At 39.1% G+C, this 23,264-nt stretch overlaps 1 long non-coding RNA gene across 8 annotated transcripts in view; it reads left to right on the forward strand.

Annotated features, from left to right (window-relative positions):
* Window positions 1-23,264, forward strand: part of LOC113903506 — a 178,272-nt gene that overhangs the window by 3,230 nt on the left and 151,778 nt on the right. The window contains exon 3 of one of the 8 annotated variants that reach the window (XR_003514145.1): window positions 4,698-7,298. The exons of the other annotated variants lie outside the window; for them this stretch is intronic. This is a non-coding gene — a long non-coding RNA (uncharacterized LOC113903506). Of the gene's footprint in view, window positions 1-4,697; window positions 7,299-23,264 lie in introns of those variants that run through there. 8 annotated transcript variants of the gene reach the window in all.

The raw sequence follows: 23,264 nt of genomic DNA on the forward strand, positions 1-23,264 counted from the left end.
GTTCCAGTTCTGGGAAAAAAAAAAAGGAGTCTGTTAAACTGTATTCAAAATCCCTGGAGTAAGGCCCGTAGCAGGGAGCACAGTAAGCAAAGAGGAAAAGAGGTTGCAAGGTGGGCAGTCACAGAAGGTAGTACCTTGAAGCCATGATGAAGAGGTAGATTGTATTCCAAGAGCAATTGAAAGTTATTGGAGGATTTTAAGGAAAGAGTGGCATGATCTGATTCATGTTGCTAAGAAGTCTAGCTGTTAAGGTGCAAGAGTAGAAGCAGGATGACTATTAATAACCTACCACCGTGGGTCAGGCCCCTAAGAAACAGTCCAGGATGGAGAGAGGCCTGTGAAGGATGCATTGAGGAACTCTTCCAGGGCAGTGAAGGCGACAGGACTGGATGGGGAAAAAAGCTAAATTGCCCTGGGTCTGGGATGGCCCTACAGGGTTTTCCCATATTAAGGCGAGGGGACTGGTGGGCCTTTGTATCTCGTTATCTTTACATTTTCTACCCCCACATCCAAATCTTTATTCATTTGTTAACCTTCATTACACACTAAGTTCATCTTTTTGTCTCTCAGTGTTACTGACGTATTTACATACAACACTGTTGTAAGTTTAAGGTGTACAGCGTAATGACCTGACTTACATCATAAAATGATTGTCACAGTATATTATCACAATGTCTTCTTGTCACAAGTTTAGTGACCATTCAATCATCTCATATAGATATAAATTGTAAAAATAGAGAACAGTTCTTCCCTTGTGATGAGAACACTTAGGGTTTACTCTCTTAAGAACTTCCATATATAACCTATGGCTGTGTTAATGATACTTACCATGTTGTACATTACATTACTAGTAATTATCTGTCATAACTGGAAGCTTGTATCTTTCGACCACCTTCATCTAATTCCCTTCCTCTCAACCTCTGCCTCTGATAATCACAAATCTGATCACTTTTTCTATGAGTTTGCTTGTTTGTTTTTGAAGTGTAATTGGCCTGCAACACAATGGGTGCATATGCTCAGTGGTGTCTGACTCTTTGCCGCCCCATGGGCTATAGCTCACCAAACTCCTCTGTCCATGGAATTCTCCAGGCAAGAATACTAGAGAAGGTTGCCGTTTCCTACTCCAGGGGATGTGCCTGACCCAGGGATTGATGAGTCTCTTGTATCTCCTGTATTGGCAGGTGGATTCTTTACCACTGCACCACTTGTGAAGTTCCATCTACCAGTATGGCACTGATTTAAACAGATACAGTGTATCCATAGGAAGGACTATTACACAGCAGTTTTAGAAGAGAGAGCCAGATCAGTGTTTATTGTGTGTGTATACCACATTGCTTTGATTACTGTAACTTTCTTTGTAATATAATTTGAAATCAGAGTGTGACACCTCCAGCTTTGTTCTTCTTTCTTAAGATTGTTTTGATGATTCGGGATCTTTTATGTGTCTGTACAAATTTTAGAATTATTTGTTCTAGTTCTATGAAAAATGCCATTGATATTTTTAGGGATTGCATTGATTTGATAGGTTTCCTTGGGTAGTACAGTCATTTTAACAATATTAATTTTTCTAACCCATGCTAAGTTGCTTCAGTCGTGTCCAACCCTGCATGACCCCATAGACAGCAGCCTACTAGGCTCCCCTGTCCCTGGGATTCTCCAGGCAAGGACACTGGAGTGGGTTGCCATTTCCTTCTCCAATGCATGAAAGTGAAAAGTGAAAGTGAAGTCGTGTCCGACTCTTAGCGACCCCATGGACTGCAGCCCACCAGGCTCCTCCGTCCATGGCATTTTCCAGGCAAGAGTACTGGAGTGGGGTGCCACCATGAGCACAGTATATTCTTCCATGTGTTTGTGTCATCTTCAGTTTCTTTCATCAGTATTTTATAGTTTTTTGTTTACAAACCTTTTACCTCCTTAGGTAGGTTTATTCCTAGATATATTATTGTTTATGATGTGATGGTAACTGAAATTGTTTTCTTAACTTTTCTTTCTGGTAATTAGTCACTAGTATATACAAAAGCAACAGATTTCTGTATATTAATTTTATATCCTGCAACTTTACCAAATTTGTTGATGAGTTCTAGTAGTTTTTTGATGGTGTCTTCAGGATTTTCTCTGTCTAGTACTAATATCATGTCATCTGCAAACAGTGACAGTTTTACTTCTTCCTTTCCAATTTGGATTCCTTTTGTTTCTTTTTCTTCTCTAATTGCCATGGCTAGGACTTTTAATACTGTGTTGAATAACAGTAGTGACAGTGGGCCATCCTTGGTTTGTTCCTGATCTTAGAATAAATGTTTCAGCTTTTTACCATAGAGTATGATGTTAGCAGGACAGGGAGGCCTGGCATGCTGCAGTCCATGGGCTCACAAAGAGTCAGACATGGCTTGGCGACTGAACAACAACAGATGTTAGCAAAGGGCTTGCCATATATGGCCCTTGTCATGTTGAGATATGGTCCTTCTATACCCTCTTTCTGGGGCAGTTTTAATCATAAATGGATAATAAGTTTTGTCAAAAGCTTTTTCTGCACCTATTGAGATGATACAATTTTATTCTTCAAATTATTAGTATGCTGTGTCACATTGATTGATTTACAGATATTGAACTATCCTTGCATCCTTGAGATAAACTCCACTTGATCATGGTGTGTAATCTTAATGTATTGAGTTTGGTTTGCTAGTACTTTGTCAAGGATTTTTGCACCTCTTCACCTGTATTGGCCTGTGATTTCTTTTTTTGTGTGTAACATCATTCTCTGGTTTTGGTCTTACAGGATAAGCGTGGCCAGCTTGTTATTTGTCCTTGGTCTTCACTATTTCCTTCCTGTAGTCCCACTCTAGCCCTTTAGGTGAGAAAGGACAGTGAAGGGAGAAGTAGAAGGACAAGGAGTCTCTATAAAATGTCCTGTCAAAAACTAACTCTGCATTCTTTGCATTAAGCCTGATCTGGCTCATTCTCTTATGAATGTTTTTCTTGGGATTTCAAAAATCTTGCAGTGTTGGTGTCCTTCTCGCTGTATTTTGCACCATCCCTAAACAAGCGTCTTCCTCTGACTTTATTCCCTGGGAATCTATCTGTTCATACATTTGCCTTCTGCTGAGGCTTTATAGCTGCCATCCCACCTCCTCCAACCTCCACTGTATTTTTCACCCACAGACAAAATTTGACCCATGGGAAGCACTCATACATTATCTGCTCAACTAACAATGCAGGTCAGTCCTGTCACAATTGAGGCATGTCTCTCATCCCCCAGGCTCATCCACTGTCTCCTCCCCGACTCACAACTGCACAGTATGAAGGACATGTATTAAGCTCTCTAAGTAGTCTTCTTAAAGTCCCTCTTCTTCCTTCCTTCTAAACTGAGGTTGAAGGGCACGTGAACAGAAAAGAGATGGCCAGCACAGCTCTCTCCAAAAAGCTTTTCCCTGGAAATCCACTCATTTCCCTTCTATAACTTCAATATGGGTGAGGCAGGAAATTGACTTTCCAGTTATAACCTCTACAATTTTACATCTCAGCCTAGTGCCTTACTCTGGAATAAATTATCTATTGTATCTCGAATCCTAATGTCTTGAATGAGTGAAACAATTTTAACGTATTATTTCTTAGTTGTATGTACAGATCATGGATGATGTACAGAACAAATCAGTACTATACGTTGCCTCAGAAAGTGGGTGGATGGGGAAGAATTATGAATGTTTTTGTTTCTATACCTTCTTATCTTTTGGTGTGTTGCAATGAGCCTGTGTTCCTATAGTAAATGATTAGGACCGTGTAAGAAACAATAGACATAGAATGCATGAGTAAATTTAAATTCTTTATGCAGATAATTCAAATTTAGGCCATATATCAACCATCATTTCATATGCATCAAACAAAATGATCTTTATTCTAAGGTAATAAAAGTGTAGGATTGCCTTAAACATTTGAAAACACAAAAGTGTTTTCTCTGATTTTTATCTCACATTTACATGTTGTGCAATTGATTGGCCTTTAATGAGTGAGAAGATAAAATAAGAAAAGTCTCTAATTGAATGGGAAGGGGGAGTCTAGGGCTAGTATGTTGTATGCTTCATTTCCATATAAGTGAAAACTGAAAAATAAACCCAGAGAGGTGCATTCTCTTATCAGTTTGAGGCACATCTATAATAATGATAAAAACTGGTCTGTAGGATTAATTAAACCTAAATTTCTAATCAAATATGTGCATTGTGCACATCACCAAAACCCACAAAAATGACAGTGAGGAAAGAGAATGGGAGGGAAGGTGAAATGGGTGAAACATACCAACAGAACATGGGTAATAGAGAACAGAAGAGTGGAAGTGGCCTAACCAAGAGGAGAAAGCTGAATCCTAAAAGCTTGAAGGGATCAAAGCCAATAAAAATAAAACATTTGCAGAAAAATGGACCCTGGAAAACCTCAGAACTTGGAGGGATCTCTGAAGGTGCAGAGTGGACTGGAAACAGGAAGACAGCTTGAAAGCCTTGTTCAAGGAGTAGCTGGCATATAAGTTTTTCCCTCAATCTAAAGGTTTATCACTCAGAGCACCAGGAACAGCTGAAAACACTGTATGGAAATCATGGAACTCAGGAAATATGGGCTCCTGATTACACACACACACCCTCACGCTCACCCTCCCTGCTATCTCCTGGCCCCCTTCCTCACACTGGCAACCCGATGTCTATTTTCAGGCAGGCCTGATGCTGACCAGCATGGACACGGAGATCAACAGGTGCTGACACTTGAGAGTTCTTCCAATCAAATGGACAAGTGTTGCAAGAGGGAACATGTGTGGGTAGCAGGGGGCAGGAATGGTGCCAACAGAATCATACCCTCTACTTCCAAAGTCAGAAGTTAACAATAATTCCTAAAAAGGAAAACCAAGCCATAGCAGTTTAAGGATGTCATTTAGAAATTTAGAAACATTGAGCAATACCAAAGATGAGTAAGAGTCTTGCCCCTCTCTGTGATTTTTATGGAAAAAAAAAAGGATTCAATCAGTTTCTCAAGAAGAACCAGGGCCAACCACTTTGTGGAAGGCTTGTGCTCCATCATCCATCACACAGACACCCAGTCCTGATGAACTCAGACATCAGAAGAGGCAAGGCTTCTGTGACAAGTAGCTAGTCTGTAATACTGCTGCATAACCCCACTCAGTAGTACACATGAATTCATACTTGCACTCACAGACCTGTAGGTCAGGTGCAGTTTCTTGCAGTTTTGGCTCATCTAGATGAGGCCTGAGTAAGTACTCTGGTTCAGGCTGTGCTTCTAGGCTTGGTTCCAGGCTGTGAAACCTGTTCCACATCTCATTCCAGACTCAGGCAGAGGGCCAGTGGCTATGTATGGCATGTACTTGTCATCATGAATCACTTTCATGAGCATTCCAACTGACATCCCATGCATTGTGTCAACTGACATCCCATGGATCCAAAAAATCACATGGTCAAGCCCAAAGCCAGAGGTTGGGGAGCTGTTATTTGACCACTACGAATTCATGGCCAGGGTGTAGATAATCTGACACCACTACAGCAGATTAAAGAAATTGCTAGAACTGATTATCCAGTCTACCAGCACACCTTCCTCAATGTATCATTCAACAAGTGTGTTTTGATATTGGTCTTCATCCCATTACATCATCATGGTAGTTCTGTCACCTTATCATATTCTCTGTCCTCTAGCAGACAAATCTAGGATTGTATACAAATAATTTAAACACATTGTAATCATGTGTTTAAAAAAAGAACATCTAGGATGAATAGCCTAGAGAAGTGTTCTGATTTGTCTCTTTATTTTTATGCAGTTGAGTCTTTAAAAATCTTTTTATAAATTACTTTGTTCAAAGTCTCTCTTTTTGTTTTAAACTCACTCTTTTATCTAAATAAGAATATAGAATTCCATAAAAAAATGTACCCCATTTTATGTCAGGTAGCACTTTGTCCCTGTTCTGGGTTTTTAAAAAGTAGAAACTCAGAGCAAAATACACTGGAATGCAGGGAAAGTTATTTGATATAGAAAATGTGTAGTCTAGCCAAGAAGTGATTACTCCAGAAATCCTCATGGAGAATAAAGGATTTAATGTGAGACTTGATATTTTGGAAAAACAAACTGAGGATTAATAATATCCGGGTGATGTCTCCCAAAAACACCAAAGGAAACAGTGAAGACGTCTTAAAAGAATGGCTTCCAGATGCCTAGTAAATCATGTGTCTCTACCGAATGAGAACATGACTAGAGGGGGATATTACTTATTTTGAGAAAAGAAGCATTCTTTGAGTGACTAGTCGTCTTTTGCCCGTCAACTCTATAATACTATTAAAGATCTAAAAGCCAAGAGTATTACCCTTTTCAAATAATGAAATGATGGATACATTATTTGCAATGAAAATTAGTTTAACTGCACAGTGTGATTTATTTGTAAGAAAATAAGTAAGTTAGGGTTTTATAGTGAGATGGATTGTCTTCTTTAGTGACTGGAATACATCTCGGAGTTTGTTAGGTGGAGGAAGGATGATTGTAAAAAGAGAGGATGGGAAAACCAGGATGGGGCTCAGTGCTTCAGAATATATTTAGGTACATTTCAGAAACAATTTGTAATCTGGAAACTGCTTTCCTATAAAGTATCTAGACCCACAGACCCTTTTGCAAGAGTTCATGTGTTTCCAGTTTGGAAGCCACTCACTTGGTTCCTTGATGGAGCGTCTCAGGCCCCGTGTTCCTCTGTCTTTTGCGGTCTTAAGTCACACCCTCCAGTAGGCTCCAGTATGGATCTGCACCACTCACAGTGTGCCAGAACCCATTAGCTTTCGGACTTGGGGTCCTGAAGAGCAGTTATTGAAGTCACTGGCATTGGTTTTCCATATTGAAATCTTCCTTTGACTTTCTCCGTGACTCATAGTCTTATCCCTGTAATATTACCTGGCAAGTGTTTGAGCTCGAAGCAGTTTTTCTCTGGGTTTTGTCACTGGATTAAAAAACAACAGCAACAGCAGCAGGAATGAAACTAGTCTCTAGGGATGACAAACAGATTGTAATCCGATATCATAGAACAGAAATTAGAATGCGTACATTCTCTCTGAGGGCTATTGCATTTACTCAATTACATTTCCTATAGAGGATTTTAAACACAAATGGGCCATTTTGTAATTTCCATGGATATTAAGTTCTTAAGGTAGAAAAAGGAGGAAAAAAGGAAGTCTAAGTGAACTAAATTAATCTTCTATTTCCTTCCTAACTGACAAATCAGCTGAAAGAGGCAGAAGCACGATTAATAAACCATATGCAATACATTGCCAGTTGTCATTTGAGGAAACTGTTTTTTCTCCTGTCTTATTGATTACCTAAGTGTTATAATAACATTACAGGAGCTTTTGGGGATTAGGAAAGCCATGATGATTTTTCCCCCTCCTTTGCAAATGTGTCTACTTCCTCAACTTCTGTAAGCTCACTCTGTATTAGTTAAGATTAGGTTCTGGTGTGAGAAACAGAGACTCCAAAAACAGTGGCTTACAGAGGACAGAATTTTATTACAACAGTAGTCTGCAGCAGCAGTCAACTCTGCAAAGTCCTAGGGGATTCAGGCTCCTCCTCCGCTGGGCAGGACTCACATTTCCAAGGTCTCCCTCCTCTCCAGCATGAGGACCACTTTCCAGCCAACAGGAGGGAGGAAAGCATGAAGAGGGACAAAGGTCATGCACTGGCTTTCTTTTAAGGAAATTGCCATTCCACAGTTCTACTTATATCTCAGTGGCCATAATGAATCACATGAAACATTTTGGCTTTTTACATTCTGAAGCTATATTAATAGATACACAGAAATTTAAATGAGCCAAATTAAATTTTTTTTTCTTTTTTGGCTGCACTGCACAGAGCAGCATGTGGGATCTTAGTTCCCTAACCAGGGAATGAACCTGCAGCCCCTGCTTTTCAAAGCACAGAGCCTTAAGCACTGGACTTCCAGGGAAGTTTCTTCTTCTCTTTTCTAAAGATCTGACCCTTTTATCATTAAAGAGTTACCCTGTTTTTCTCTAGTAATGATTTTTGCCTGGGAGTATATTTTGTCTGATTTTAATAGAGGTACCTCAGCTTTCTGTTTGTGTTTTTCTGGTGTATCTTTTTCTATCCTTTTACTTTCAATTTTTCTGGAAACTTACATCTTAGATATGTTCATTGTAACAGAATATAGCTGATTTTTTTAAAATACAGTCTGACAGTGTTTGGAATTGATATGTACATGTTGCTATATTTAAAATGGATAACCAACAAGGACCTCAGTTCAGTTCAGTTCAGTTGCTCAGTCGTGTCCGACTCTTTGCAACGCCATGAATCGCAGCACGCCAGGCCTCCCTGTCCATCACCAACTCCCGGAGTTCAACCAAACTCATGTCCATCAAGTCGGTGATGCCATCCAGCCATCTCATCCTCTGTCGTCCCCTTCTCCTCCTGCCCCCAATCCCTCCCAGCATCAGAGTCTTTTCCAATGAGTCAACTCTTTACATGAGGTGGCCAAAGTACTGGAGTTTCAGCTAAAGTTTTCAGCTTTAGCATCATTCCTTCCAAAGAACACCAGGACTGATCTTCTTTAGAATGGACTGGTTGGATCTCCTTGCACTCCAAGGGACTCTCAAGAGTCTTCTCCAACACCACAGTTCAAAAGCATCGATTCTTCGGCGCTCAGCTTTCTTCACAGTCCAACTCTCACATCCATACATGACCACAGGAAAAACCATAGCCTTGACTAGATGGACCTTTGTTGGCAAAGTAATGTCTCTGCTTTTGAATATGCTATCTAGGTTGGTCATAACTTTCCTTCCAAGGAATAAGCGTCTTTTAATTTCATGGCTGCAGTCACCATCTGCAGTGATTTTGGAGCCCAGAAAAATAAAGTCTGACACTGTTTCCACTGTTTGCCCATCTATTTGCCATGAAGTGATGGGACCAGATGCCACGATCTTAGTTTTCTGAATGTTGAGCTTTAAAGCCAACTTTTTCACTCCCCTCTTTCACTTTCATCAAGAGGCTTTTTAGAAAAAAAAAAAAAGAGGCTTTTTAGTTCCCTCTTCACTTTCTGCCATAAGGGTGGTGTCATCTGCATATCTGAGGTTATTGATATTTCTCCCAGCAATCTTGATTCCAGCTTGTGCTTCTTCCAGCCCAGCGTTTCTCACGATGTACTCTGCATAGAAGTTAAATAAGCAGGGTGACAATATACAGCCTTGACGTACTCCTTTTCCTATTGTATAGCAAAGGGAATCCTGCTCAGTACTCCATAATAATCTAAATGGGAAAAGAATTTGGAAAAGAATAAATACATGTTTGTATATGACTGACTCCCTTTGCAGCACACCTGAAACGAACACAACATTGTTAATCAACTATACTTCAATATAAAATAAAAATTTTTTAAATAAAGTAAAAATAATATAGATATAGTCTGACAACCTTTGTGTTTAATGAAGGCATTTAAGATATTTACATTATGTGAAATCTTATTTTATGTTTCCATTTGTCCCTTCTTTTCTATGATTCTTTTTCTCTCCTCTGTTGCCTTTTGCTTGAATTGATTTTTTCCTAATTCTTTTTTATCTACTACTATTTAGGAGTTGTGCACTCTGATACTGTTCTTTTTGTGGTTACCCCCAAAATTACAGACATAATTAACTTATCAAAGTCTCCGATTAGTGTCTTTGCCCAGCTGCTGAGCCCTCATCCATGCTGGAGTTGTGTCCCTTTTGGTACAACATGCTACTGCTGCTTTATACAGTCGTCATTTCATATTGTTTGTTTCTGTGCATATATTTACCACTTTCTCTGCTTTCCTTTTCTTTGGAAAAAAAGAATCATCAAGGTATGACTGATGTTCAGTAAACTACACATGTTAAAAGTATACAATTTGATAAGTCCCAACATATTTGAAATAGTCACTTCATCTAGGAGAATGAACATACTGTCACCTCTGAGAAGCTTGTCATGCCCTGTTTTACTACTTCATCCAGCCTCTTTATTCTGTTGTTGGTGGTGGTGGTGCTTCAGGCAGGAGCCTAAATCCAGATCCTGTTACTTTGTCATGGCCATACATCTCTCCAATTGTATCTCAGACTTTGAATATGATATCACTTTCCTTCTCTCTCTCTCTTATACTCAGTTAGATTTTCCCTTAGTAGAGGTCTGCTGGAGAAGAAAATGGCAACCCATTCCAGTATTCTTGCCTGAGAAATCTCATGGACAGAGGAGCCTGGAGGGCTATAGTCCATGGAGTCCCTAAGACATGACTTAGCAAGTAAACCACCACCCAAAGATCTGCTAATGGCAAATTCCCCTCAGTTTTTGATGACCTGAGAATGTCATCAGCTTCAGTTCAGTTCAATTCAGTCGCTCGGTTGTGTCCAACTCTTTCCGACCCCATGGACTGTGGCACACCAGGCTTCCCTGTCCATTGCCAACTCCTGGAGCTTGCTCAAACTCATGTCCATTGAGTCGATGGTGCCATCCAACCGTCTCATCCCCAGTCATCCCCTTCTCCTCCTGCCTTCTCTCTTTCCCAGCATCAGGTTCTTTTCCAATGAGTTGGTTCTTCACATCAGCTTGGCTTCATGCAGAAAAGATTTTTTTCCCCTCTAAGAATAGAGGTCTTGGTTAAAAATAGTTTTCTCTTTGTACATTGAATATATCACTTCACAGTCTTCAGACTTCCTTTTTTGCCATCAAGAAATCAGCTGTCGATTTGTTACTCCTCTAAAGGTAGTACATCTCCTTTTAAAATCTCTTTTCATTCTTTCTTTTTGAATAATAAGCATTTATAAAAGTCATAGGGCATAGACATAGAGAAAAAGCTAGTAACTACCAGTAGGGAGAGAAATGGTGGAGGGGCAAGATAGGAGTAGTGAATTAAGAAGTACAAACTATTATTTGTACAATAAATAAACTATTAATATAAAATGTATTGCACAACATAAGACATATAGCCAGTATTTTAAAATAACTGAATGGAGTATAACCTTTAAAAACTGAATCACAATATGCTGTATAACTGTAACTTTATAATATTGTGCATCAACTATATCTCAAATAAATGTTCAAAATAGCTGAGAATAACAGCATCATAATAATAACTAAGAGCAAAAAAAAGCATAAGATGTATAAAGATCAAACACAGCTTGCTTCTTTTATAGAATTGAGGATCTCTTTTTCTTTGATGCTCTACAGCTTCACCATGATTTTTCTAGTTGTGAGTTTTCTTCATATTTATCCTGCCTGATTTTTGCTGTGCCCTTGAGTCTAACCAAAGATCCTTTTCAACAATTCTGGAAAATTCTCAGCCATTTTATTTTCACACATTAACTGTGCTCCCTCTCTCTTTTCTTTCTGAGGCTCTGTTCGTCCCAAGTTGCTTCAGTCGTGTCCAACTCTTTGTGACCCCATGGACTGTAGCCTGCCAGGCTCCTCTGTCCATGGGATTATCCCAGCAACAATACTAGAATGGGTTGTCATGCCCTCCTCCAGGGGATCTTTCCGAACCAGGAAGCAAAACCATGTCTCATGTCTCCTACTTTGGCAGGCAGGTTCTTTACCAGTAGCGCCCCCTGGGAAGCTCCAGTTAGGCACATATCTCCTCTGTCCACCCATTTTCTTAACCTATTTTCCCATATATTGCATGTGATTTCTGTGCCACCTTCTGGATAACGTCCTCATGATTATTTGTCCTTGAGATCACTAATTCTCTCTTCAGCTGTGTCTAAAGTGAAGTCGCTCAGTCATGTCTGACTCTTTGTGACCCCATGGACTATAGCCTACCAGGCTTCTCCATCCATGGGATTTTCCAGGCAAGAGTACCAGAGTGGGTTGCCATTTCCTTCTCCAGGGGATCTTCCTGACCCAGGGATTGAATCCAGGTCTCGCATACTGCAGGCAGATGCTTTACTCTCTGAGCCGCCAGGGAAGCCTTCAGCTGTGTCTAGTCTACTGTTAAACCTATCAGTTGAGGGTTTATTTTGTTCATTTCAGTAATTATGTTTTTCATTTCCAGGTACTCTACTTGCTTCTTGCTCAGATTATGGTCATTTTATATAGTCTATTGTTCTCTATACAGATTTTCAAACTTTTATTTATACATGCTAAGCATAATACTTATTTATACATGCTAAGCATAATTACATTATACACATAATATAACAGTATCTGAAGTCTTTTGGTTTTATTTCTCATGTCTTTATTCTTGCTGCTTCTCGCTCATGGTACCTTGTTTCCCTGTGTGTTGAATGGTATTTTGCTGTTAGCTGTTCATTTCCCTTGAAATTTTTTTTTTCAATGAATTCTTTGAGAACTGGGGGAAAAAGTTTCCTGTAGAGAAGATTGGCCTTTGCTTCTGTCAGATTCCTGTATATCTAAGGCTACTTTGAATTCCTGGTATCATTTTGTATATTTGGTCTGTAATTTTTCATTTAACAGTATATCATGAAATGTATGTTACTCTAGATAAATTCACCTACTCATTATTTTTAGGGCATTCTATAAAAATGATATATTGTAATTTATTTAATCCTTTGACTGTGTGGAACACAACAGACTGTGGAATATTCTTATATGGGAATACCAGACCTGCCTCCTAAGAAACAAGAAGCAGCAGTTAGAACTGGACTTGGAATAATGGACTGGCTCAAAATTGGGAAAGGAGTATCTCAAGGCTGTATTTTGTCACCCTGCTTATTTAACTTATATGCAGAGTTCATCATATGAAATGCTGGGCTGGATGACTCACAAGCTGGAATCAAGATTGCTGGGAGAAATATCAACAATCTCAAATATGCAGATGATACCACTTTAATGGCAGAAAGTGAAGAGGAACTAAAGAGCCTCTTAATGAAGGTGAAAGAGGAGAGTGAAAAAGCTGGCTTAAAACTCAACATTCAAAAAATGAAGATCATGGCATCCAGTCCTATCACTTTATGGCAAATGGGGAAAAAGTGCAAACTGTCAGATTTCATTTTCTTGGCTCCAGAATCAATATGGATGGTGACTGCAGCTGACAAAATTAAAAGACGCTTGCTCCTTGGAAGAATACCTGTGACAAACCTAGACAGTGTATTTTAAAAAGCAGAGAAATCACTTTGCTAACAAAGTTCCGTAAAGTCAAAACTATGGTTTTTCCAGTAGTTTTGGAAACTAACCATACATGACTAACGGAAAAACCATAGTTTTGTATGGTTGTGAGAGCTGAACCATAAAGAAGGCTGAGCGCCAAACTATTGATGCTTTCAGACTGGTGCTGGAGAAGACTCTTGAGAGTCCCTTGGACAGCACAGAAATCAAACCAGTCAATCCTAAAGGTAATCAACCCTGAATATTCATTGAATATTTGAAAGGACTGTTGCTGAAGCTGAAGCTCCAATATTTTGGCCACCTGATGCGAAGAACCAACTTATTGGAAAAGACCTTGATGCTGGGAAGGATTTAGGGCAAGAGGAGAAGGGGGCCACAGAGGATGAGATGGTCGGATAGCATCACTGACTCAATGGACATGAGTTTGAGAAACTCAGGGAGATAGTGAAGGACAGGGATGCCTAGTGTGCTGCAGTTCATGGGGTCACAAGGAGTCAGACACAACTTAGCAACTGAACAGACCAACAATTTATCCTTCAACTGTTTACTTTTTAGGAGATATCACTAAAAATGTGCATCTTTATATACATAACTTTACATGCTTGCATAATCATCTCTAATTTTTATATACATATAAAATATATATACTCTCTAATCATATACATTCATTATTCAATAACATATATTGAATGTATTCATTTACACATTCAAATATATGTAATACATACATTATGATATATACGTATATATATGTTCCATAAAGTTGGACTGCTATGGCCAAAGAAAATGTGTACTTTAAAAATGTTTAAAACATGCCACCCATGACCTTCTAGAAAGATTCTGTCAATTTTCAGCCCACCAGTGTATACCCACGCCCTTGACAATGCTAGATATTATCAGTCTTTGAATTTTGCTGATCTGCTGAGAATATTATTATTTTAATCTGCTGATATCTCACTACTAATGAGGCTGAACATATTTGCTTATATATTTGACGGCTGTTCTCTTCTGTATGATTGCTGTTTATTTATTTTGCCCATCTTTATAGTTTTTTCTGAGTCGTTTCTTATAGATAGTCCTTGAACCTTACAGATTTTAACATCTTTCTTTTAAACATTTGATCCAGAAACAACTTTTACAATGTAAATATGAACTAGTATGAATTGGAATGGAAATGCTTTCATGATAGATACTGTTCTTGGGACAAAGCTGTGCAGTGAATAATTGTAAACGGTGTACATGGTGATGGTCTGCTCCATCAGCTCTTTCATAGTCTCGGGTTTTACACCATGAATATGATAGTGCTCTTTGTAACTACTTTTAGAATCTGTATTTTCTCATTTCCTGTTTCTGATCATTATCTAAAGTGAGTGCTTTACTTGACTAAATGGATATTTGAATTGAGGCAAAAGAAGCTACCAGTAGTGATTGTATATTTTATTGTTGAGAAAATTAAGCCTAATTGTTTCCTGAGTCTTTAAAAAAGGTATTAGGCATTCATGTACTAATAGTCATATTAGGGAGCTATTTCTGGTTAGATTTCTGATGGTTTACTAGAGATAAACTTATTTTCAGAGACCTTAATTTTTTTAAAATTTCAGGTGTTTTAACATGTAGCCAGTTTTTACCAGATGTTTCCATCATCATTATTTATCTAAAGCAGTAATATTTATATTTAACAACTATTGTTGGAGGGAGATTACAGCATTGTTGTAATTTGAAGTTTTATTAATGCATATCTTACTGTTTTGGAAAATGTCTAGTATTTCTAATGACTGTTCAAATCTGTGTTTCTTATGAAATTCTTACTTGGTTTCTATAGTGAATTCTTTTGAGCTATGAATTTTTTGTAAAGTTATTGGAAAAGCCATTTTCTGACAATTATAAGGCATTGGCTCTAGCCAACGATGATTTTTATAAATGTTTATAGTGTGAGAGAAATTTGACTTTGCATACTGAAATAAACTGAAAATTATGGAAAGTTTCTTAATTCTTCCGTAGGAATGCATTCCTTAGTCACAGAATCATACAAAATGATATAATGCCAAAGATTTTTTAAACTTCTTTGAATTCATAGCTTATATAGTTCATATAACTAGGAGCATTTAGGACATCATCAACTCAAATTGGATAAAGAATGTGTTAATTGTCTTAAAAATCTATATTTTAAGAAATAAAATTGGTTAAGAATCATCAGGGCTTAGAAATTATATTTTTCAGAATTTTCCCAAGAAACTTACAAATAAGCATGCTAAACATACAAATGCATCTGATTAGAGACTGACCCCAAATTTAAAAAGATTACAAAGTCTTAGCAAATTTTGTATTTCACTGAATATCTGATTAAAACAGTTTAAACATTTTTGGCGTTTAAATAAAGTCAGATATTCTTTCTTATTTATTATTTTCAGAACATATAATTTAAGGTTACAAAAGTTTAAATTATGCTTTTTTTAAATGTCAGATCCATTTGACCATTTAAAATTATTAAAAGCAGACAGGATAGAAGGCTGATACTGAATTCATGATTCAGTATGAATTTGGCCTGAGAGAATAAATGACTACAGCTACTGGGAGATAAGAACTATAAACCTTGCACTTCATCAGTTAAGTGAAAGCATTTTTATCTGGTATGTTGTAAGAGATGCTGGTCCTTATAAATGTGATAATCAGATTATTTGGAACCTGATGCAGCCAAGTAAAAGTTACCTTGCTAAGTTATCAAGCAACTTCTAAAATTCTCTGGATTTAGGTATCAGCCAGGGCCAAAAGAGATCAAGACCAAAAGGGAACCAACATAGCAAACAGAAGAAGAATTCAGAAATACTGGGGAAATCAAAATAAGAACTTGAGCCTCTAGAGATATACCAGTACAACCAAGTTTACAGAGAAGGTGGGTAGGCAGAACTCAGTGGGTTACACTTTTACCCCAGCCCACTATCAGAGAGATACTATCACAGAAAAAAAAAAAGAGTAAAGAAAGACTTACCTTGTAATCTGCCCCAAGGTAAAAACTTCAGCTACCCTAAGGAGTCTTCAAATATGTTCTAGTCTTAGTAAATCTGGAAAACTGACCCTAAACTTCATAACAATAAATGTGTAAGGCACATTAAGTACTGTGTGTGTCATATGTAACTACTATCATTTCAACAATCAGATAATTTTCTTTTTAAAATCTTTTCATCATCTATGCTAAATATTTATTAGTAGCAACTTCTATGACTATTTACAAACTAAATATTTAACATAATTCATGTGTTACTTGGCAGTGTATAAGCAAAGAATCTAGTCAATGCTACATTTTGCTTTGCAGAAGTGTTTAATTAACTTCAGTTCAGTTCAGTTCAGTCACTCAGTAGTGTCTGACCCTTTGCGACCCCATGAATCGGAGCACGCCAGGCCTCCCTGTCCATCACCAGCTCCCGGAGTTCACTCAAACTCAAGTCCATCGAGTCTGTGATACCATCCAGCCATCTCATCCTCTGTCGTCCCCTTCTCCTCCTGCCCCCAGTCCCTTCCAGCATCAGACCTCTGTACTTAAATCAGTACATACAGAGTTCAACAAGCCATGAAAATCAATAAGTAAAACTACATTTGGGGAAAATACTTCCCTAGGGAGAAAATGTTGTAGTCTTCATTTTCAAGCTGGCAGACACCATCGACTTAATTAACTTTCAGTTGTCTATTGAAATTAATTCAATCTGATCAAGAACCAAAATACTAACAAAATGTTTACGTTTGTGAAAGTTGAATAGGTGTTTCAGTCTATACCGTTTTCTATATTTAGAACCAGAAAGTGACATCAATAGCCTTCAACAACTTATTTATTGTCTTATTTTTGATCTCCAAACACATCCATACGCCATGTGCTCTGAACTTTCAGTCCCAAAAAGAGAATCCCAAACATTCACTACATACATATGTCTGTGATTACTTCTGACCCCAACAAAACCTTCAAGTGAAAGTGGAAAATAAGAATGCAGGAGTTTGTTTCTCCAACTTGCAACTTTGTTATAAGTACACACAAACACATTAATACCAACTTCGCCAAGCAGGATACAAAAATTATATGTAAATGATGATTACAACTATGTAAAACTGTAAATGAAAAAAAGATGGGAGGCTAGGAAGCCACTAAAATTGTGACAGTGATTATGCTAGGGTTACAGGGTCAGGGGTCTCTTGTTTGCCTTTTTGTTGATTTTCCGGATGCCCTGCAGTGTGGGGATACTACGTAATGAGTCTGCTGCTCTCATCTTCTTTACTGAACACCCCCAAAAGACTTCACTCGAAAAATACGTAGTGATCAACATGCAGTTTATTGGCAGTTTGGTAGGAGAGGATTTGCATCAGAATTCGCAAGTTCCTACACAGGCTTTTGTGCGTTAGTATCAGGAAAGCGCTTCGTCCTTCCCCTCGCCTTCTTCTTGCAGCCTTACTGCTCTCATCATTAGCCTCCGAAATGCCATGCGTCTCCCATTAACTTTCTTCCTCTTGAAATTATCTAGGAAGGTTTAACTATGCCTTGCATTCGCCCTCTAAATTTGCTTATCAAACCCATCCCATCAAAGCACTCAGGACACAAATGGATTTTGGAGTCACCAGTAGCCCCCTTCATTATGTTTCTGTGAGTGTAAACTGGCATGATATTCCGAGAAGAAAATACATCAGTCTCTCTCAGAGTTTAAAGTATAGATACCTTTTGGCCTAAAATCCCACAGTTAGAAATTCATTCTATGGAATTAGATCACCAAAGATCACCAAAGGAAAATGTACATGGATATTTATTGCAACAGCACTTGTCATAGCAAAAAGTGGAAATACATGAACCATCCAGCAGTATGAGTGCATGTCAGTCATGTCAGGCTCTTTGTGACCCCATGGACTGTAGCTCACCAGGCTCCTCTGTCCATGGGATTCTCCAGGCAAGACTACTGGAGTGGGTTGCCATGCCCTTCTCCAGGGGATGTTCCTGACCCAGGGATCAAACCCAAGTCTGCATCTCCTGTATTGGCAGGTGGATTCTTTACCACTGCACCACTTGAGAAGCTTCATCCACCAATATGGCAGTGGTTTAAACAGTGTATCCATGGGAAGGACTATTACACAGCTGCTTGAAGAGTGAGTGAGAACATGCTAATCCAGAAAGCGCTTGAGATATGTATATCAATGTATATATCATAAATTAATAAATATCCATGTATATATATTAAAGTCAAGATATTAAACAATCTTTAGGGATTTTTCAGAGGGTGAAATCCAAGCTATATACTAAACCAGAGGTCCCCAACCTCTGGGATCTAATGCCTGACAATCCAAGGTGGAGCTGATGTAATAATAATCAAAATAAAGTGTACAATAAACATAAAATACTTGAATCATCCCCAAACCATCCCCCACCCCACCCCTAGGTCCGTGGAAAAATTGTCTTCCACAAAACCGGTCCCTAGTGCCAAAAAGCTTGGGGACCTCTGCACTAAACCAGATCCTAGAAAGAAAAAGCAAGTCTATGGAGGAGTACAGTGGGTCCTGCCATGAAGTCGCTGGGCCTTTATCAGCTGCAGACTGCAGGCGGGGAAGTGAGGCTAACCTTTCCGGCCCAAGTCCTGAGCCAGCCATGTGATCTTTGGGGAGATGCATTCGTAGTGCAAGTAGCTGACATGGCCAGCACAGCAGGTAGTCACACAAGAGAGCAGATCATTTCTGCACAGCTGCCCTCAGGTTGCCCTGTTGTGACCCACACGGGGCAGCACCGTGGCCAGGACAGGGGCAGGCTGAAACTTGCCACGGGGAAAAGGTCTGGCGAGTTCTGCCTCGCTGTGCACTTTTCATTGTTTTGGCCTTGTGTATTCCTATTTCTTGGGGAGAAGCCAGATGGACCTGATTTGTCTGGTGAGTTGCCGTCACACATGACCTGTGTTCCTTAGTTTCTTTCATTATATCGCTTTGAGATGCTGAAACATCACCTCCGCACTTTAACAAATAGCACCTGGACGGTCTCATCTTGTTTCTTTGTGAAGCAATCACAAAACACTTCAGTAAAAAAGATTTATGACAGCTCTTCTGTTTTTTTCCATTTTATATGTCTGCTAAATTCCATTTTTTAAAAACATTATAGAGAAAGCCATTGGTGGAATTGCAATGTCTAGAAACGTTAACGTCTCCGTAAAAATAAGGCCACTCGAATCTTGTTAAACTGATATTGTATTCGTTGTGCTTCTTAATGCCCACGTTCATTCCAAAGGACTTATAAAGTGAAATCATCAAAAAGTTCCCAGCTGCACAAGTCTTTTGAAACTTTTCTGTTGTAACAGAGTCTGCATTACCCATTACAAAAACATGCAAGGGAGCTTAAAGATAGTTTAACAAAAAGACTAGAAACGGAGAATATCCAGGTGGCTTTTTAAGTGTGGAATATAATAAAACAGTGTTTGGAAAGTACGATGCCAAGATATAATAACTAGAAAACAAAAAAGGCCATTTATAAGCTGAAGTGTAACTTTCAATCATAAATAGAAGAGATGTTGAGCATGCAAGGAGGGGAAATAACATGAGCACTTAATAAATATGTAACAGACTAAAAGCCTTCAGAAGAGCAGTAGGACAGTATGTGCTGGGCCCATCCTTCTGAAGCTCTGATCTAAGGCTTTGAGTTATACTCTATCATTCAGGGCCTCCTCAAGGAAGAGAAATCACTTGAATATTTAAAACAGAGGGCCTGATGCAGAAAACTGGTCACCCATGGGAAAGCAGAGCGGAAATGCCCAATAGCAAGACAGGGAGGCAACCCAGAGGTTAACAGACCATCCCTGGGCCAGACTGAAGATGCAAAAGGTGAAGGTAATAACAGAGGAACCAGAAGTGTCCCACTGTTGATCAGATGTTCCCAGGGACAGAAAGGGAGCAGGAGAAATACCCTGGCTTCTCCCTCCTTCCTCCCCCTATCTCCTGCTAGTATCTGCCTGGCCACTCCCAGCTTGGGAACTGGTCCGCTGGGCTCATTGCTGCCACAGTACAGAGGACTAGATCCCAGGACAGACAGATCCAGGACCAGCACAAATATTTCTGCATTAGTGGATGCACACCCTTCCTCCAGTATGTTAGGGGAGAACTTCCCTTGAAGGGACATGTACCACACTGGGATGACCAGGGACTCTGTCCTGCACGTGATACTTCACTCAAAGCAAGTAGAGTCACCCCTGACTGCTCCCTGTGTCTTGACAGAGTTGCTCTGCTGCATTACTTAAAGTAATATTTCAGTTTGGTCATACACATTTTTAAAGGGCTAATTTGGCTTGTAGTCTGGATGTCCTTCTGTAATTCATCCACTGGCCTTTGGGCAGAGCACACTTCATAACACCAAGGGCAGGTTAAGTGGAAGCCCAGCTAGGCAGTTGTCCATGACACCAACCAACGAGAAATGCTAAGACATCAATGGGACATTAAAGCATCTCTGGAAATGTCACTAGCTGGGGAGAAAAAACAAACAAACAAACAAAAAATCCTTGCGTTACCCCAAATTCCTCCAAAGGAGATAGAAGTTACTTTATCTGGTTGAATGTTGGAACCCACTTTCAGGCACTGCGTCATCCACACTCAACCTAAAACTGCTCTTGAGAACAATCAGGAAGCCAAATCCAAACATTAAAGGAAATCTGTTGGCTCATATAATTTTAAAAAGGATGAGTCAAGGTGACCTTCAGGCAAGTCTTGGTCTGCAGCCCAGTGATATCCCCAGGCCCATGTCTTCCTCATCATTAGCTCATGGTTGTAGGAAGACTCCCAGTGGTCTGTCTACTAGGTTAGAAAAGCCCTCTTCTCTCAACACGAGATATTCAGGGTCACCAACAATTACTGGCCAGGTTTTGGCTTCTTGGGAAATACAGTTTCCTTAAAAATTAGTGTTTCCTCCCCATTTGTCTGGTCACTAATGCATAACATAAGGTGTTTGAAATGAATACAGGGAGTGAGAGGACTCAGGACTAAGCTTACTCACATTTATGAGAAATTTCCACCTTCCTACTTTCTCTGGCACCTACCTCAGCTTGTGAAGGAGGATTAGCTTTTCCAGCCTTGAGAGGCTTCAGATGTCTGGGCCCCCAGACACCATGGATGGCCGGTTCCCTTAAGTATCTCTTAGCAAAGTCAAACAGTAGAAACCTCTTAAACACAGTGGTAAGGACTGCTTATAGCTCAATTTAAATTCAAAAGGAAACATAAAGAATAAAAATCGATTATAAACATTTTATTTTCACTCATCCATTCATCAGTGCTTTGGCATGAGGCCAAGGCCTTTTCTTCAAATGTGAGTCTTTTCTCACATTAAACCTTAGACGTAATGCATTGAGGCATAAGATTTACTTTCTTCTATTCTTGTTTTCTTTTAATGTATAGTGAGAATTTAAAGGAACATGTGATGTGAGGAGAGAAAAATCCTTTAAAATTTTTACAATTTCCCCCAATTTTTATAGTTTGAGAGCAGTTTTTAAGCTGTTGACTTTTATCAAGTCTTTCCAAGCATTTAATCTAGCTTTCCTAGGGTGAAAACAAAAATTCCCTCTGTTGTCATGCTCATGGCTCATTGGTTTCTGTAATTCTTTATTTCTTACTAACTTATAAAATTATAATAAACGTAACTGGCATAAATAAGTTTAGGAGAAAACACAAATAAATTGGGAGCTGTAAAACTCAGTTCGTGGAAACAAGTGCCTAAATCCATAAGTATTTGGAGGAGTATGGGCTTATGTTAAAATGTTTTACAGACGAACAGAACATATTAAATGGCCAAGTATTCAGTTCAGCAGACATTGGTTGAGACAGAAAGGCCACCTGCAGCCTAAGCTTGTATCACTCACAGAAGACCTACCTCAATGTCACAGTACATATTTAAAATCTCAAAAATCCTGATTTTTTTATACCAGATGTCAGTGCCACAGCCTTGTTAGAAATGTACTCAGAGTCTAGAAACACAATAGGAAATATTTTAACCCACTCTTTGCTGCGAATACAAAGGTGTCCAGCTTCCCTGTTTGAGATCTGTAGGATCATCCTGTTACCCTCCAGCCCGCCTGTCAGCTCACACAGTTCCATGTTTTTTAATCTATTCTTTGTAACACCTCATTTTATGGTAACAGATTCTGCATGAGTTGTGAAAATAATAGAAGAGATTTAAACTGGCTTAAACAACAAAGGAAATATATTGGCTCATTTAAAAACTTCAGAGGAAGAGCAGGTTTCAGGCAAGGCTCAGAGATCCAGTGTGTAGTTGCACAGTGTGTGCGCTGCTCAAAGGTGCCTGAGCAAGGAAGCAAGTGGGAGCTGGATCCAGCTCACAATCCATATGCCCAGGCATGGAGCTGAGTCTTCCTGGAGGAAGGGGTGCTGTTTTATTCACCCAAAGGAGCCATGTAGTTAGCAAAACCATGCTCCTACAGGCAGAACTTTTCCAGTTCATCCACCCAGGAGTACTTTAGGTCCAAAACAGTGGGACCCCTACTAACACAGCAATGTCAGCCAAAGGTCCATTTCTTTCCCCCTGTCTTTTCTACATTTTCCTTATGTTAGCAACATCCATAGGTTGACTCACCCTGCTCACCAGGTAAAGACCAGCATTAACTCAGTCATCCTTTTCCTTGCCCAGTGGGAGACTGATTCCCTGATTACTGACTAGGCTAACTTTCTATTGGGTCAGTCTGGGTCCTATATCCATTGCTAAACCAATCACTGTGGCAGGTGACTGAAATACACTAGTTGGCTAAGGTAGGATTTACATCTGCCGTTTTGCTATTTTTCTTTCATAAGTCTTTTCATTTCTGTTTCTCTAGTAGTACCTTCTCTTCTGTTATACAAACATTCGCTAGTATATCATTTTAATTTCTTTGTTCTTTCTTTTAGAGTATTTTGTTTTTGTCTTTTTAGGGTATTTCTTTTAGTGGAATTGTTTGTTTATTCATTCACCTACTGAAAGATATCTCACTGTTACTTTAATTTCCATTTCCCTAACGACATATGGTGTTGAGCATCTTTTCATATAATTATTTGCCATCTGTAATCTTCTGTGGTGAGGTGTCCAGGTCTTTTGCCTATTTTTCAATGAGTTGATTCATCCTCTTACTAATTTTAAAGAGTTCTTTACATATGTTGGATAACAGTCCATTGCC

The sequence above is a fragment of the Bos indicus x Bos taurus genome, chromosome 13, assembly GCF_003369695.1.
Source record: "Bos indicus x Bos taurus breed Angus x Brahman F1 hybrid chromosome 13, Bos_hybrid_MaternalHap_v2.0, whole genome shotgun sequence".
NCBI lineage: Eukaryota > Metazoa > Chordata > Mammalia > Artiodactyla > Bovidae > Bos > Bos indicus x Bos taurus.